General features: G+C 35.9%; 1 long non-coding RNA gene across 1 annotated transcript; it reads right to left on the bottom strand.

Moving 5' to 3' along the window:
• Positions 1 to 7,116: 7,116 nt before the first annotated feature.
• LOC140149887 (uncharacterized) lies at positions 7,117 to 10,045 on the bottom strand. Its single transcript, XR_011858764.1, has 3 exons — positions 9,287 to 10,045; positions 7,851 to 7,986; positions 7,117 to 7,333 (listed from the first exon to the last, which is right to left on the bottom strand). It is a non-coding gene; the product is annotated as an uncharacterized lncRNA (long non-coding RNA).
• Between the last annotated feature and the right edge of the window lie 9,443 nt (positions 10,046 to 19,488).

Genomic DNA, 19,488 nt, shown 5'->3' with positions numbered 1-19,488 from the left:
TGCATAATGCAATTCGATATATCTGATGTGTTCTCATGTCCCACAAAAAATACTGTCGAAACGCTTAAAACGTTCATTCCAGATCCCTTAACATGCTTAAGGCACATTTAGCATCTCTATGGGACCTTTTTTTTTTATGAAGTTGTTAAAATTTTATAGTTGTAAAATACTTTTGGCACACTTTTTTTAAAATATCTAAATATTATAAATAACATGACGTTACAATATTTTGTAACTATATGCAATATGCAAACGTTTTATAACTTTTATCACATGCTTTTATATAACCCGACATTTGAACGGTTTCTGGGCGATAACCTTATGCGCCCTTTTCAAAAGGTTACTAAATACTTCTCAAATATAAACATAAAACGCTGTCTCAACAAGACAGTCATGTAAGATCCTCACTTCTGTGGTAAAAACATGGTAAAATAATCGACTGGATATCATACGATGACATAATATTATATGATTGCATTTTGAGTCATATAATTTGAATGTTGATGCGCGTTATCATGGTTTATATTGAACATAACTGAATTTAAAGTTGAAACAATCTTGTGCTCATATATTTGTTCACTTTTATGTGTTATATTAGCACAATAAATTTATATATAAACATAGACCCACTATGCTGACAATAAAGGGTTTTATGGGGGTGCTCGTCTTTAGAAGTGACGGTATGTGCCTATCATTATTCCCACTTTTTTTTGGATGGACATTCAAATTATCTGTACTATTTATATAGAACTCATATCAAAACGTTTGCGTCATTCATATACTGTTAAATTGTGTGCTGAATTCGTATACGTGTACGCGGCTGTACAGTACATATACATGTTTATAATGATTTATTTCCCTTTTATGTATAATAATTTAAAAATAATAAAATTATATAAAATTATATACATATTATAATGTTGAAAAGCAGAGGATGATTTAAGCACTTCCCAGCAAGTCTTGCGGTTAGCACAGCTGTGTGCGTAAACATGACACCACTGCCCGCCCACTGCATACACACGTGCATGGTTAAATTTGAATTTGGACAGATATATTTACAATAAATACACCTTCAAAAAGTTGGTCGATTTCACATTTTATGTTATCTACATTTACAGTGCATGATGGGGCTTCCTTAAATCATCCTCTGGTTGAAAAGGGTAAGGCAGATGAAGATCTATTGTGGAAGTATAAATACCGCAATTTGAAGCTTGTTCCTACAATTTCTATCCATCATGTCCATTGCAGTTGCCGATTGAGTCCATTGGAGATATCGACGAAATTGTGTTCTTTAAAATAAAGTAGATAAAAAGATATTGCCGAACACTTTTGCTCATAAAATAAAAACGACGCATGCGACGAGAATATTTCGGGTGTCAGTTTATGGCATTCAATTAGTCCTTTGACGGGATTATCAAATTTCAATTTTCATTTTTTCAAGTTACGAATCAGATGAGTCATGTCAGTAAAATATGATTGAGATTTTGTCACTAATAATTGGGAATACTTGCTGCAAACATAGAGAAGTAACATGCACTAGCGTAGCCATCAGTGGTGGGGTAGAGTGCCCCCCCGACAAAAAAATGAAAGAGAAAAGTGATCCTCTGACAAAAATGAAAGAGAAAATCGGGAAAGCAACAGGAACTGAGCTAAGTTTGTCATGTAAATTTTACCATGTTTACATGGTCATGATGGTCATTAAGATTTTTAATAGGACTGTGCATATAATTTTTCTCTTGTATTATAATCATAATTTTTCTCTTGTAATATAATTATATACATGATAATGCTATGTATACGAGTGTGGGCGGAATTCATAATTATATTTTAGTACATGTACCACACATCATGTGATTGAGGTAATATTGAAAGATATTTCAAAAGGGATTGCGCGGTTATCATGGTTAAATACTTTGGGACATGCGTGGGTAAAATGTCAAATTCATTCTAGTAGATCAGTGCTGATTTAGAAAACGACATGGATTTTATGCTATTTTTGAATAATTCCTCAAGGAACCAAAAGTTTCATACTGTCGAAAATGCCCCATTTTATACCAAAGTGCTTTGCCACTTGTATGGGGGCCGGGGGAGGGGGCTATCACTGTCAAAACGGCCAAAAATCAAACAAGGGTCTCAATAAACAAATAAAGGTCTCAAATATAAACAAAGGTCTCATAAGAAGCAGACAAAGGTCTCAAAAAATAAACAAAAGTCTCAAAAACATAGAAAGGTCTCAAAAAATAAACAAAGGTCTCAAAAACATAGAAAGGTCTCAAAAACAAACAAAGGTCTCAAAAATCAATCAAAGATTTCAAAAAATAAACAAAGATCTGAAATAGCAAATAAAGGTGTCAAAAAGCAAATAAAGGTCTCAAAAACATAGAAAGGTCTCAAAAATAATATAAAAATGTTCTAAAAAAACCAGAATCCTCAATATGACGGGAACATGTCAAAAAGTCTTAAGGGTCATCAGGGGTCAAACATCGCTGTCATACTGCTACAGTTATCACAGCTACGGGTGAACTACACTACGGGATTCTCATGTGAGTAGCAGCGCTGCTACTCTCGAGTACCTACGTCGGCCACCAGACCCTTGTGGCCCAGCAAGCCGGCTGCAACTCGCGAATACCTCATGGCGTAGGTACTTTGAAGGTACTCCGAGTACCGACACTGGTACTCACCTGCCAGGTACTCCGCAGCTGAGTACCGACGTCGGTACTCCAGCCGTAAACAATGACGTCACCCATGAGTTTGGGCAACCTTTTAACCTCATCGTAGAAGTAAAATTCCTTTTTATATGTGGATATATGGAACTTAGTCTTTCACTATGATAATAAAGAGTTCAAACTCGGATATTTATCAGTAGCGTGATATTTAATAATTTATTGCTTTTGAATTTCGTATTTAATACACATTAGTTTATATAGAAAAACTTATTATAATGTACATAATTTATTACAGTTATAAAAATAGATAGATTTATTTTTATTTTTCAATCAGTGAATGGGTTTTAACAACATTTTTAAATATAACATTGGAGCTGAAAAATAACACTGAAGAAGATTCAAGGGCACAGAAACCCCGCACATAAGCTTGACCTTTGACATCCATGTGCGCTCTATAACATTGTGTTTACATTTGATTTCAAGACATGGGGAGGCCGTCGGCCGGAGGAGAATGTCCCGGACGCTTTTTTTTTTCTGCAACCATAACGGGATGGAAAATATTATCAACCCAGAACACATAGGAAAGGGTTAGGATTGGTTAGGGCGCACGGTTCGGTTTAAGTGTTAGGTTTAGGGTTTAGCGTATTACGGCCCACGACTATGGTTGGAAAAAATATGCGTCCCGGCCTCGGGGTGGACTAACTTAGAATTGCAAGTTCGTCACTCAAATCACAATGCAATATCGCCGCGATTTGAGACTTTTTTTAAATACTGAGGTTTGGTGGTAAAATCATTTAAAATTTTGTGTTTAATATACGGTGCTTGATAAAACATCCGACCGCAACAAAATCAAGGATCGAATACCTTCCAAAAATGGAAGCGTCAAATTTTTTATTCTGCACCCTTGGCTTGCGAAGGTTCACACGGAATTCGAGTCAGGGTCAGAAATTTTAAAAAAAATCTTTTTTTCAATCCAAAACACGGAATACAGCTATATCGGCAGAGGCAAAAGAAACAACCACTCAACAAATACTAAATAGAACATTCGACGTCAAGTTTACAAATAAAGATGCAATTATTTCACTTTCTAAAATTTAGAATTCTCACGACGCCCATAGGCCTTCAAAAATGTTTTTTGACGGCCTATGACGTGACGGACTTGCAACACTCTTGCGAGTGTCTTAAGGTGTCTATGGGTGTATATTTACTGGTTTGTTACCAGAAAGACAGTTCAATATGGCAAACATCATTTTGGATGACTGATGGGGATGGATCATTTTTCAATATGGGCCCCTTGTAAATTTGCACTCCGCCGGGTATATTCGTATCACCAGAATTGCTGTGAATCTTATTTTTTTCCCTTTTTAGCCTAGTATAAACAAACACATTGATTTGGGCGCTTTAAAATATTGTAAAAACTGCAAATTGGCCAAGTAAACACAAAGTTTCACCTTGATTTGTGGCTAGTGTAACATTGAAAATATTCTCACAATTGTTCGAGTATTAAAAACCGGGCCAGAATTATACTCCACCGGAATATTTGTTTATCTTTGACCTCTACAGAGATGCCACTCAGTTTCACTCAAAAAACCTGAAACTGGTGAGAAAAACCTGAAAAAGCATGTGAATGCAGGCCACAAAGCCCCAAAACGGGCTGAAAATGAATAAAAAAGCGGGAATTTGGACTCACTAAAAACCTGGCTAAAACCTGAAAAGTGGCATCTCGGCCTCTATACTCATTAATTTGGTGTAGGCCTAATAGGGTCTATGCCTACTATACATTTTACAGACCGACAGTCAGTGGGAGAGGGGGTCCTTATAAGTTTTCCTGGATGTTGATTTTTTTTGTTCAATCTTCCGTACGACAACGAAAAAAGAACCCCGTTCTACGGGCCCGGGCGACCGACCCAGAATTTGCGTTTTGGAGAATTTTTTTTATCTTCGCCTATAAAGGGTCAGTCATTATTTTGACGGGTAAGTGCCAGATTCTCCAGCCCCACAGTATTACGAACAAAGGATATACACATGAATTAAATATTAAAATGACCAGAAATGTCCATGATTTTGGCTCATTTTGTCATGTAATTGAGCCCCCGGAGGTAAAATGGGCGTGCCAAAATTGCTCCCCCTTCCATTGACCAGCCAAAATATATTTGCCCCCCGCCGCATATATGCCAAATTTTGGGAATCCCGATTTGCAAACCTTAAAATTTTATGGTCTAGATACATAATGCGAGCGCGGTGAACAGAAAAATATTTCCGTACGTCACTAAGTAGATTCATCAGATTTGTTGTTAAACATAAAAGATTTCTTTTGAACAAAACCAAAACATTTACTCATTATTGACCGTTTTGCCTATCATGGTTGTAGACAACATCAGAAGGATCAACAAACATCATTCTGATGATGCCTACCGACCATGATAGGCGAAACCATTTGTGATGCGATCAAGCAAAATCAGTCGGAAGTCGGCAATATTGATTTTGAGATATAGCCAAACAAAGCAACTATTTCCTTTTGTTTCCTATTGTTTTGGAAACTCTTAAATTGTTCATATCTTTGGAACTGCATGTTCAATTTCAATGGGGTGTTCTGCAAAATTCAGCTTTGTATAGAATGCTTTTTACTATCGTATACAAAACTGAAAATTTAATATTGCAGACTTCCGACTGACTTTGCTTGATCGCATCAATAGTGCAAAAGTTTCAAAAGAAATCTTTTATAACGTTTCCGTACCGCGTACTGTTTTCCTAAGCCTTTTAGTGCGTTCCTCATGAATGTGTGTCTAAACTAAAATCGTTTGTCCGGGACCCTTTCTGCCAAAAATTACTTGCCCCTTTTTAGCTTCCCAACCAAAATTCTTGCTCCCCAGGGCTCATAATTATTGCACAGGCCCTTAGCCTTACTTAGAGCAGGCAGCACACATAAACGTTGAAAAAATAGTGCATTTGGCCTGGTTCGAACCGGCGACCTTCATAATACTATAATGACGCTCTAACCATTCTGCAACATGCCTCTGTGGCTCAGTTGGTTAGGCATCATGCAAGTATTACGAAGGTTGCCGGTTCGAACCCGACCAGATGTACTATAGTCCATATACCTTCCTCGAGTCAGTAAAGTGAAATAAAGTTTTGAGAATTTCTCAAAAACTATTAATTTTTTCAGGAATCTGTTATGCTAGTTGGATTCCTTGCATCATTTCCTTTCTGAAAATTTACACTTTTGTATACTTCTCATCATTACCTTTAGAGATACAATAAAAAGCAATACCTAAATTACTGACTCGAGGAAGGTATACAGATTATAGTTGTTTGCTATAGGTGGGGTTTTTTCAAGGATGTGCGCCGCTGCTCTGTGCACTGGCTGCTCTGGGAAAAGATTAAAATGTGTACATCTCATCAACCCAGAGAACTAAGTATAATAATTTCAATATTATGTATTGGTTCATATTGCAGCCGAGTGGCTGAATTAGCCTACATGATTTTTACACTAATTGCAATACTGAAAAACATGTTTAATTGCACACTAGAAATATGTAAAAACATTTTAACATATAAAGATAAAACAAGATAATAAGAAATTATTCTCAAATGGGAATGTCAGATAAATGCTAATATGGGGAGCCCAAACAAATCAAAGCCTATAGATTGGAAACTACGACTTGAACAACACCTGACAGCCTCCATTTGTTTTTATCAGTCAAAGTGTACATAACATCATAGACTGGGGCTTGTATTGTGCTGGTGCCATCATAGGCTCTGTTCTCACCAACAGTCAAATCAACCACATACTTATCCGAGGCATCAGTGGAATGAATCAGGACCAATGACATTGCCTTGAGGAACACCACCATTTAAGTAAGACCCTGGTCTGAATATTCATCTTTATATTTCAATGACTCTTTTCATTAAATTTAATTTTTTATCAGTCATGGTTTTCCCTCCAACATTTGTAGATAAATGATGCATGAATTTCAAACATTGTATTGTGCGATATTTGTCGTTGGAGCTTGCAATTTAGTTCTTTAAGACTTTAAGGGATCAGAAAAACTTTGGTAGAAAAAATACACCTTACTCAGAAAAAAGTTAAAAGCCCTACAAAGTATTCATCATGTCATCATGTACCGAAACATCTTAGATGGTGCAAACTATTCATTATTTGAATTGGTATCAAAAACCATACAATTAGAGTAACTGTTTAGGAAAATCTTAAAGAGTGTTTGAAATTTTATCCCCATGGAGCCAAAAATGTGACCCTTGAAATTTTTGTTTATATTAAAATAGAGAACATAGTGCTTTTATAGATCAAACAATACTTTTTCAGATTCATTATGATCAGAGGAATACTTTGGTGTGGTTTTTAACAAGATATGAAATTTGACGCCTGTTTAACCTTTAATTCTTTTCTGACCATGCATTCATGCAAGATGCATTGTTGTCACCGAAGTTTTTCTTATTCTTTGAGGTATGATATTAAAGCTGATGGGTTGGGTTCTTGATGTCTTGATATTGTGCAACTGTGCCCTATAGGTCAGTTTCACTGTGGTACAATATCCAATTGCCAAATGAAGATATTTCATGTAGGGACGATCATCCATCCTATTCTCTGGTCTTTAGCTTGTTGCTGTATAGGCCAGTTCCTTCCTGTGCAATGTGCAAATTTTCATCTGAAAAAGGAACATAATTAAAGACAAGTTTAGACAAGACATTTTAATACTAAAACTAAAACAAGTCTAAAATGGAAAGTGCACAAAGACTGTTTAAAGATGTTTGTTTGATTCAGTATTTGTATTACTATTTCATTAATGGGACATTCAGAGATGCTGAGTTTTATGATTCTTAAGATTTTCAGGAAAGATCGTTTTCATATAGTCACATGAGATCATAATCATCTTTTAGTAAATTGTGCATTCCAAGGGCACTTGTTTGTTTATTATTATTAAAGGGACATTCAAGAGATTTTGAGTTTTATTGTAAATACAAATTTAGTTTTATGGCGACCCTACATACACACATCAAAAGTAGTGGAAAAGTCATTTCGGCATGTCACGTGGAACATTATCGTTTAGTGCCTTGACACATGGCAGGGATCATTGTCTTTTAGTGAAATTATGATTGTACCACTACCACATCATGAAATCAAAATATTAGCATGTGCCTTAAAATAAAAAAACTTACACATACCAGGTCTTTTATATGGAACACAATCTGTTCGTTCTGCACTAAACTCTGTAGACGTAGATGTTAGTTGCATCGACACATTCTCCTCACAACTATCATGTGGCTAAGTTGCTGCAACAGTTCACTTCAAGGCACCGACCTAATTGAATGAGGAAAGTACAAGAAACATGATTTGTACCGGTATGTTGTTATTTTATTAGCCAAGCCGATAGTAGGCCTAACTTTTCAGAATTTAATACTGACCTGACCCGTGACCTGAATAGTCTTTAAAAATTTAAGATAGGCCTAAGCCTTCAATAAATAATAGGGCGGGCTATTATATAAGGCTTAGGCCTCAGTGTTTTTTACCCTTCAATCTTTTAATGACATGTCATTTGACTAAAATAGTAAGCCCGGCCTCAACTTCCTATTCGAAGCCTAATCTGTGCAAGCCTAGCTGCCACAGGCATGTGCCCTCTACACAAGGTGTATCTTCTTTGATCCAGACTACACACACATATACATTGATTGTCACTGACAGGCCTATTGTGAACCAAAATTGCTGTAGGCCCCTAATAGCCTAGAAATCATACAAAAAGGTGACCCTTTTAGAATAGTCCTAGCCTAAGTTAGGCACAGATCGTAGGCTATGTTTATACTGTATCACCTGTTTGCCAGACTATGACGTGTTTATTTATATTCTGAACTGAAGTTTTAGTAGATTTAATAACGGCCTCTCAGTTTGCCCCGATCATATTCATATTTTTGCACAATTTCTTATGCTTGCATCGTATAATTATGTCCAATCCGCACACATATATCATTTGTGTCTCGCATTGTCTTTAATACGCCCTGCTAGGCCACGGTGGCACTGTAGTGAGGGGCACGGACAAGGTGGCACACGTACAGTGGCCTAAAACTTTGACCCTCCCCCCGGCCAGCAACATTACATGAAGGAAGGAGTCTGCCCAATCACCTTGTCCTTGAAAGAGAGATGGGCACTCCGGCCTGTTTGTTTGTTTGTTTACCCAGGTTGGTCCGTGAGGAACACATGCTAATGTTAATTAACACAGGCGTGTCCCTTTTTTTAGGGCGACAAATCCGGCATAGATAGGCCTCTCACTCATTTTTTTTTATTATTTAATTTAGTCTAGCATGTCCAGATATTTAATTACGCCTAATACACATTTAAACTGTCACTGAACAGAGAATACTCCCCGGGGATGACTCGAATCACAGTGACAGTATGCTTTTAAAGTTTTTTATCATGTTTATAGGCTAGGCTAGCCTGGCAATAATGTGCATTTTACATCTGTCAACATACAGTTAACACTAACAAAGCACCACGTATTCATGCATGCATGGTATTATAAATAATATTAATTAGCACGTTTTTTAATATCAAACTGTTGATGAATTGAGAATAAAGCTTACTTAAGTTATCGGCTTCAGTTACTTACCGAACATTCGAGACAACTGAAGTGGTTATACTGTGACGAAAAATGCCAAAAACACCAACGGAAAATCACGGAGTATGCAACCCACATCACGTACAGTCCAATAGGAAAATTGCGTGTGTTATCTGCGGTGATTTGGAGAACCTTTCTTTCCAAAATCTTTTACAATTCAAGAGTTACTGTGTGCCCAATATGATCTAAGTCAGCAAATCTTTACATGCACAACATTTGAAGACATAAACATCAGGAAATTTTGACTTTTTTTTTTTTAAAAACTGAGAAAATGATGATGTTTCTTCGTAACTCGTCGTCACGGCCAAATATGAGTGAGTACGCGCATCACGGTGATCGCTGGGCGATTCGATTAGGAATGCAAAAACACGACAAGAGTACCTTCATTGCTACTTCACACATGGGGTACACAGTAGGTGACACATGAGGTACACAGTAGGTGACACATGGGTACACAGTAGGTGCGGCTACTGTGCAGGTACTTCCATGGAAGGACTATTAGAAGTACCCACACTATGGTGTGCCTATAAGTCACCTACTCGGTACACCGCAGTTGACTCGGAGGTGACGCATGGTGGAGTACCGACATAGGTACTCAACTACGGGAGTATCTACAGTATGGTGGCCGACGCTGGTACTTTGGTGTAGTACCAACGTCGGCTACCACGGGATGGGGTACTCGGTAGTAGCAGCAGTAGTACCTGCAAAGTACCAGTGCAGCAGAGGTACACCGTCGCCAGGAATCTTGTAGTGTAGTGTATATTAAAATGTGATAATGCTGCGGCTGTTCTCAAACATATCATAGAAATAGTGATATAGGCCTATTTCCCTTTCACGAGTATAATATTAAAATAATAATGATTCACACATTATATTTTGATAATAGAGGGTAAAGCAGATGAAGATCTATTTTCGAAGTATAAATGCAATTTGAAGCTTGTTCCTAAAAATTCTATCCATAGTCATGATAGTGTCCATTGTAGTTGTTGCATTGCTGATATCGACGAAATTGTGTTCTTTAAAATAAAGTAGATAAAAAGATATTGCCGAACACTTTTGCTCATAAAATAAAAACGACGCATGCGACGAGAATGTTTCGGGTGTCAGTTTATGGCATTCAATTAGTCCCGTAACGGAATTATCAAATTCCAATTTTCATGTTTTCAAGATACTAATGATACGAATCACATGAGTCATGTCAGAATATTATAGTAATATTTGAGATTTTGTCACTAATTGGGAATACTTGCTGCAAACATAGAGACGTAACACGCGGTAGCGTAGCCAGTGGCGGGGCAGAGTGCCCCCCCCCCCCCACACCGACAAAAAAATGAAAGAGATGAGTGATCCTCTGACAAAAATGAAAGAGAAAATCGGGAAAGCAACAGGAACTGAGCTCAATTTGTCATGTAAATTTCACCATGTTTACATGGTCATGATGGTCATTAAGATTTTGAATAGGACTGTGCATATAATTTTTCTCTTGTAATATAATCATAATTTCTCTTGTAATATAATTATATACATGATAATGCTATGTATACGAGTGTGGGTGGAATTCATAATTATATTTTTAGTACATGTACCACACATCATGTGATTGAAAGATAATTTAAAAGGGATTGTGCGGTTATCATGGTTTAAATACTTTGGGACATGCGTGGGTAAAATGTCAAATTCATTCTAGTTTAGTGGTGATCTAGAAAACGACATGGATTTTATGCGGTGATAAATGCTATTTTTGATAATTCCTCAAGGAACCAAAACTGTTTCATAATGTCAAAAATGCCCCATTTTATACCCAAGTGCTTTGTCACTTATGTATGGGGCCCGGGTGAGGGGCTATCACTGTCAAAACGGCCAAACAGCAAACAAGGGTCTCAATAAACAAATAAAGGTCTCAAATATAAACAAAGGTCTCATAAGAAGCAGACAAAGGTCTCAAAAAATAAACAAAGGTCTCAAAAAATAAACAAAGGTTTCAAAAACATAGAAAGGTCTCAAAAATCAATCAAAGATCTCAAAAAATCAATCAAAGATTTCAAAAAATAAACAAAGATCTGAAAAAGCAAATAAAGGTGTCAAAAAGCAAATAAAGGTCTCAAAAACATAGAAAGGTCTCAAAAATAAAATAAAAATGTTCTAAAAAAAAAAGAATCCTCACTTATGACGGGAACATGTCAAAAAGTCAAAAGGGTCATCAGGGGTCAAACATTATCGCTGTCATACTGCTACAGTTATCACATCTACGGGTGAACTATAGTGTATATTAAAATGTGATAATGCTGCGGCTGTTCTCAAACGTATATCTTATAAATAGTGATATATTTCCCTTTCACGAGTATAATATTAAAATAATAATGATTCACACATTAAGTTGATAATAGAGGGTAAAGCAGATGAAGATCTATTTTCGAAGGATAAATGCAATTTGAAGCTTGTTCCTAAAAAAAAGTTCTATCCATCATGTCCATTATAGTTGTTGATAGAGTGCATTGGAGATATCGACAAAATTGTGCTCTTTAAAATAAAGTAGATAAAAGGATATTGCCGAACATTTTTGCTCATAAAATAAAAACGACGCATGCGACGAGAATGTTTCAGGTGTCAGTTTACAGCATTTAATTAGTCATGTGATGGGATTATCAAATTTCAATTTTCATTTTTTCAAGTTACTAATGATACGAATCACATGAGTCATGTCAGTAAAATATTATAGTAATATTTGAGATTTTGTCACTAATTGGAAATACTTGCTGCAAACACAGAGACGTTATTGATACACACAGTATCGTAGCCAGCGGTGGGGCAGAGTGTCCCCCCTCCCGACGATAAAATGAAAGGAAGTAGTGATCCTCTGACAAAAATGAAAGAGAAAATTGGGAAAGCAACAGGAACTGAGCTAAATTTGTCGTGTAAATTTTACCATGTTTACATGGTCATGATGGTCATTAAGATTTTATTTAATAGAACTGTGTATAATTTTTCTCTTGCAATATATACGGTATACATGATTGATATAATGCGTTATGAGTGTGGGCGGAATTTTGTTTGGATATTATAATAAAAATAGTATAGTTTGGGACTATTTCCTATTACACCATGTTTACCAGGATTCTTTTTGTATTCGTATAATAACAAATTATATTTTTAGAACATGTAAAAATAAACCGTACATGGGATTGCTTTCGAAAATTGTTGTTTTTAAGTATTTTTACAATGGAAAGGGATCAGTGCGGTTATGCGTGATGGGTAAATAATAACAAATTCATTATAGTATTATTAAGTTCAGTGCTGATTTAGAAACGACATGGATTTTGTGCTGTAATAAATGCTGTTTTTGAATCATTCCTCAAAGCACCAAAAGTGTCATACTGTAAAACAAATGCCAATTTTTTTACCCAAGTGCTTTATCACATGTGCATTGGTTTTTTGTGCTTGCCAAAAAAACCCATGATGCACCAAAAAATTGTTAAACCCATGTATCCGTGGAGTGTCATAGTACACAGTTTCGTTATAAATTTAGTTATTTGCTCAGCCTTTTCTCATGTTAGATGATTAGATCATATTAATAGAAAAATACAATGCTTCGACTTCAGGCATCCTCTTTTCTGGGAATCATGATTTAATATAATGGGCTGTACAGTGTAACACGATCGGCTCACTGAGCATGTGATTCGTAAATAAATTTGCACAAAAAAATCGAAGAGGAGTGAAATTGATCTTCAAAAAAAAAAAGGTTCAACAAGCATCATTTGTTCCACCTACTTAATTCTAGGAATTGTGTGCATTCTTCTATTCACACTACTAATCAATCATTTAACACGTTTCGTGGAAAAATGATCTTAGAATTAAAAGGGGTATTTCGTGATCCACAGCCTCGTCGTCCCACTTTTCACAAAATAAAACTGAGATTTTTAAACATCTGGCTATGTTCATGCACAAAATAAAATAGCAGATTAATTCATTTTTCAAAAATATCGTCAAATTTGAATTTTTTTCTGGTACAATTACACATGCATAAACGCACAAACGCAAAATTGGAATCAACTGAAATTTTGGGAATAAGCATTTTTCGTGGATATCTACTGAAAAATGTCATAAAAAGAGAACTTATCGATGCTAGGATTACGAAATACATGTTTTTCCTTTAATACTTAAGCTATATGCAGTAACTGTAATATGCACGACAGTAAATGTAATTGCAAAACAATGATCAAATTGAAAACGAAAAACGTTATGATGCAAAGTGAGATAATATCACTGAATTACTATGAAGTTTTCCAAAATTTCATGCTATATTTTATAGGCCTATATTGTAATTTAATAAGATTACTGAAAGTATTTCCCTGATCTCGCTTAATAATACTAAGGGCCTATAACCCTAGAACTATCCGTCATATAAAAGCGCACGTGTTTCACGCCCAAACGACCTAAGCTAATCGTAGATCCATCCTTTGCGCTCATTTGAGTGATATTTGTTTTACCCCAGCACCTTACCCGGGGGTAGGATCGGCCATCAAAGATGACCATGGGGGGAGGGGGATTGATGAGGCCCAATGCTTTTCATTTCTACTCTTGTGAAATTATTTTATAAAAACTGACTAGTTTTATTTTTCAACTGAACTTCCCTTTCATTTCTTGCCATTTCAAGAAAAAAGCAGCGACATGTGTACATGTAAAAAAGAGTACTAATATTCCAACCCCCAGTTCCAACCTTTTTTCCATGACTGTGCAACATAACTTTGGAAATTTGTATTTTTAGTTACGGTATTTTGTACCAAAATATAGTATTTTTAGAGTTTAATATCGCCAAAATATTTTTTATCGTTACGAAACCCCTTTATGTTTAAAAAATAGAAATTTACATCGCAATATTTTGTATTGTATTACCCGTTGTATTATTATTTATATCATTATTATCTTTGTTCCAATTATGACAAATCAGCGCATGCATGTAAATATAATATGATACAACATATCATCATAAATGAAATATAATATGAAACACGTCAACATTTCGCTTTTCATCATCTTAAATAACAAACACGTGTGCTAGATTTCAATATTCTTTTCATTTCGAAAAATACCATACAATATTTATGACAAATTGAAATTGCGCAATATTTCCTATCCTGGAGGCTGCAGCATTATCATGAATATAGCCTCCATAACCCACCCACACAAAATGTGTTATCGTACGATGTGGAAAACTGGGCCACTGGTTTCGTCATTCCCGCCTCATCCGTCTTGTTTTATTATGATTATAGCTAGCACTTTAAAGTGATAAGTTTAATGCCAATAATTCATTTATCATTATTATCCACCTACTCCCTCAATGTGATTCTATTCTGTCCCATGTCTTGTTTCAGCAATCATGTTTCAGAAAAGTGTAATTATATCATTAAAATATCTCGCGTGCAATTGGAACACCAACATCAATTGCAACTACCAATCTCGAATCCTATATAGAAAATCATAAGTTTTTTTAATTGATATTAAACAATAATATTAATAATGGTTAAAAAACACAATATATCATGTAAAATAGAGGAGGTACATGTGAAATATATATGTGGAATCATTGGGTAACAGATAGCTCAGAGCCATAAAATCCATTCCCAACCTGTCAAATATACGCTGACGCGTAGGTCATGTACGTACGCGCTCGCAGTTTGTGTGTCGAGATTGCTAGGAACTGACTGGACCAGTTCATACCAAAACACCTCCACGTAATGCCGATATGACGTCATAAAATGCACCATCGAAAAATTGGGAAACGATATATCGACTATCTAGGCTAACGATTGATTTTGGCTTAAAAATCGTACATACATGCAATTTTATCCGGATTGTTGGCTTAAAATTAAATGCAAATCATCAATTTAAATAACCTAAATAATATCAAGTTTGAAGTCAATATTACTAAGAATATTTTTGATAGTGGGCTTCACCACCAGGGATATTCATATCCCTGGCCTCACCAACCCCGCGCTACCCTGCGTAAGCATGGTATTATTAAAGGTGGCATATATTGTTTCCGATATGAGCTCATCGGATGTCCTTAGATATCATTAGCACAAGTCAGTTACTTGAGCGTTAGCATTGTTAGTGCACCCATATCCCCACCGCCCTGCGCCGAACAAAATTCTATGAGAACAAACCTCTTTGGTATAATTGTCTTAATTTAAAACATAAGAGTAATACTAAAATATGTATTAGTGATACTGAAGGTTATACTTTAAGGTTTGACACTATTTTAAAGTGTTGCGATTTGGTAGTTCACAGCATCTTGCGAATGTTAGTCAGCTTTGGCAAAAATTGCATTGCTCATTTCATAGCGAGTGTGTAGAAGAATTCAAATATCACAGATATACTTTTGTAGGTCCTGTGGTTCTTGAGTTATGTTGTAAAGAGGGCTGAAACAACAACACTTTTGTAAAAGTACATAACTCATTAACAACAATAAATTAAGCAAGTTTTCAAAGTATATGATTTGTAGAATGAACTTTTGCAAAACACCAAAGTGTTATTTTTCAATAATATTATTGATTCAGATAATAAAAATCGATGTTTTGGCTGCTTCGACCAACAATACCTCGTATACCCCCCGGGTATACCCTTAAGAGATGGATGTCCACATTCTGCGTATTCATATCTAGATAAATAAAATCATTAGTATCGCTTTTATCATGATTGGCCTGAGCATATCAATATTCAATATTTGGATTAGTAACCGTGTTATACAGTCCAAATAGATTAAATCTGTTAACCAGCAGCTAGCATAAAGCACGATCAGTTCATGTGGGCGGCAGATTCTACAATACAATTGGCGAATTCATGTGCTTTGATAGTATATTATCGTGATTATTATGTAGCTTTAATGTTGGAAAGTATATAATTATTATTGTATTAAAACAATATAATGTGCATCTGTTGTATAACTTATTAGTTATTCAGTTACACGTGTTTTTAATCGTTGTAAGTAATATATTTGGTGTAAATATATTTATAATTTTGATAATTGATACCCATAATTACAATCAAAAGTAATAACAACTGCAAAACGACGCATCTTCTAAGTTTGCCTAAGCCACTCCTGCATTAGCCTGTTCGAAGTATGGCGTACACAAAAGGAGGGCAGTCTTCAATCTGGGTAAAACCCGGCAAATTCAAAAGACTTTACCCACTTCGTGCAGCGTCATCCTATTGTGCCCGCCCACAGATCCTCCGCCATATTATGAAAAAGCTAATGCACAGGCATGCGTGTCAACAAGTAAAACAGCATCAAAAGCCGTCATTCAAATCAAAGGTTTTCACAATGAAATGCTATCCAAAAGTCCACATTTATGAAAAATAGTTTCCCATTTCAAGTACCTCGAATTAGTGAAATGATTCCTATAATATTATCAAAATTGAAAGAAAAAATTTCAATGATAGGGTGTGCAAGAAAATTATAAGATGTTGACTTTCAGACAATGAATTAGTTAACCCTCGTTTGTACCAACCCACTCAAAATAAATAGAGAGATTGCGATTTCCAAACGTACGTATCGAACGTACGTGGAATCTATTCAAAACCACTCTCCTGAACGTACGTTTTCCCGGTACACTCACGCTCACCAAATAACGTGAGCTAATCGTGGGGTCATGCATGGATATTTCAACGAAATTATTTGTACCTATACCAACTTACCGGAGGTATGGTGGACTATCAAAAATCGAGGGTAGGAGTTCCCTGATACAAATAATCGTTGTAAGTAATATATTTGGTGTAAATATATTTATAATTTTGATAATTGATACCCATAATTACAATCAAAAGTAATGACAACTGCAAAACGACGCATCTTCTAAGTTTGCCTAAGCCTCTCCTGCATTAGCCTTTTCGAAGTATGGCGTACACAAAAGGAGGGCAGTCTTCAATCTGGGTAAAACCCGGCAAATTCAAAAGACTTTACCCACTTCGTGCAGCGTCATCCTATTGTGTCCGCCATATCATGAAAAGGCTAATGCCTAGGCACGCGTGTCAACAACCAAAACAGCATCAAAATCCGCCACATCCAAATTACAGGTTTTCACATTTCACTAGAAGAACGATGCGATAGACTATCATGATTATTAAAGCTTACATTTTTTTTAAATAGCTTCCCATTTCAAGTACCTCGAATTTTGAAATGATTCCTACCAAATTATCAAAGTTAAAAGACAAAATTTCAATGATAGGGTATGCAAGAATATGATGTTGAATTTCAGACAATCAATTAATGAGTTTGAGCAATTAACCCTCGTTTGTAGCAACCCTCTAAAAATAAATCTTTCCCGGTACACCCACGCTCACCAAATAACGTGAGCTAATCGTGGGACCATGTATACAATTGATGGTTTGCTTTTCATCCCAGCTACATACACTTTAACTACATAAAGTTTACTTCTAGGACTTATATATCGCGAATTAGATTATCAGAAGGACATTCCTCGTATTCAGAATGCAGTTAATTATGTCTAAAGTGCTTTACGTTGTTATCCTATTCCTTAAGATTTCCCAATTTTGCGAATCTCCGCTTACATTTTTATGCTGTAGTGACATGACGTCATATGGAGAATGTTGGTACTCATGCTCGGTTGTTGGTACTTATTTTGGTATCACTGGATAGACATGATAGAGGAGACACATCCATCATGTCCATAGGTAATTCTTAAACACTTGAGAACGTTCCTGCAATCTTATTGGTTCTTACCCGTGTGATATTATTAGTTATCCCCTGTTTGTTCATGCAATACGAAAAATATCACTGGTTTTGAGGTCAAAACGAGGCCGCAGGCCGAGTGTGATACGACCTCAAAACCAGTGATATTTTTCGTATTGCATATGAACAGACAGGGGGTAACGAATTTATCATTCAGTAGACATGAATTAAACACAAATAAATAGATAAATAAATAAATAAATAAATAAATAAATAAATAAATAAATAAATAATACCACAAACATAAAATGATCAAGTTATAGGCCTACTCCAAACTCTTCCATGCATGCTTTACAGTTTTCTGTCATGCAATTAACTACCGCCAGGCCATGTAATACAGCGAGACATTGCCAACGCGTGACGCACACTTAGCACGCGACGCGAGGTAGCGCGTAATTGCCATCTCTACCGCATACGCGATCAGCACAGCGTACAATACAACGCGAGTATGCAGGCCCGTTAATTGCCGGTACTGATTAAGAGCTGAATAATACGGCTATATATTGTACGGTAATTTATGAACGCTGAACAATACGAAATTATATTATTTGGCTATTAACCAATGAAATGTCGTTATTCATGTCTACTGAATGATAAGACACGATATCACCCGTGTGATATGACACGATATCACGGGTCATCGCGTGCGCATCAACGCGATACGCGTACTCGCTATTTGAACCAATCGGATGCGCACTGCAACAACGGGACTGATCGATTTTAAGCCCTAGGTAAATCCTTGTAAAATGTAGAATTTAATTTGTTTAAAATTTGTAATACTTATGATATTTTTATTTGAATTGAAGTGTTTAAGAATGAGAATAAAGGTATTGTCTTTAGCCGCTGTCGTGCATCTATCGTCTCATCCGCCTCGTTGTTTTACTTAAAATAATGATGTCGCCCGTGTTATATGAGACGATAGATGCACTCCAGCGGCTAAAAACAATACCTTTATTCTCTAAATAGAATACATCATATCATGCACAGAAATCGAGAAGGGAAGTAAAGCGTGACGAAAACAATACTCCTCAATAGACATGTAAGACAATAATTGTTAATGTTGTTGTGCGGCCAAACATTAGATACATTCAGAATAAAGACATTATAATTATATTTATCTAGAACACCCACAAAATAACTATGCTAAGATTTCTCCCCGTTTCGTCGTCGTTATGTGCTACTTCTCGATTTGTGTAATGATACGTTCACCTTTGGAATATGTTGAAATAAAACACGTTTTCTTTTCTTCAGGCTGTATTATTAAGAAATAGCGTTTTCTGTGTCAGGCCATTGCGAATGGTATACGCCTTTTCTTATTAAGACCGCGAGTAGAGTGAAATCAAAACACACTTCTTAAATGTACAGATGTTGAATGTTTATAGTTCACATAAATTGCCAACCAAGACGTGGATCATTTACACTAAAGCAAATTTGGTTTCCTTGG

Source organism: Amphiura filiformis, chromosome 4 (assembly GCF_039555335.1).
Source record: "Amphiura filiformis chromosome 4, Afil_fr2py, whole genome shotgun sequence".
In the NCBI taxonomy this organism is placed as follows: Eukaryota; Metazoa; Echinodermata; class Ophiuroidea; order Amphilepidida; family Amphiuridae; genus Amphiura; species Amphiura filiformis.
The sequence above is the reverse complement of the archived record's forward strand: the minus strand, read 5'-3'. Positions and strand labels throughout refer to the sequence as shown.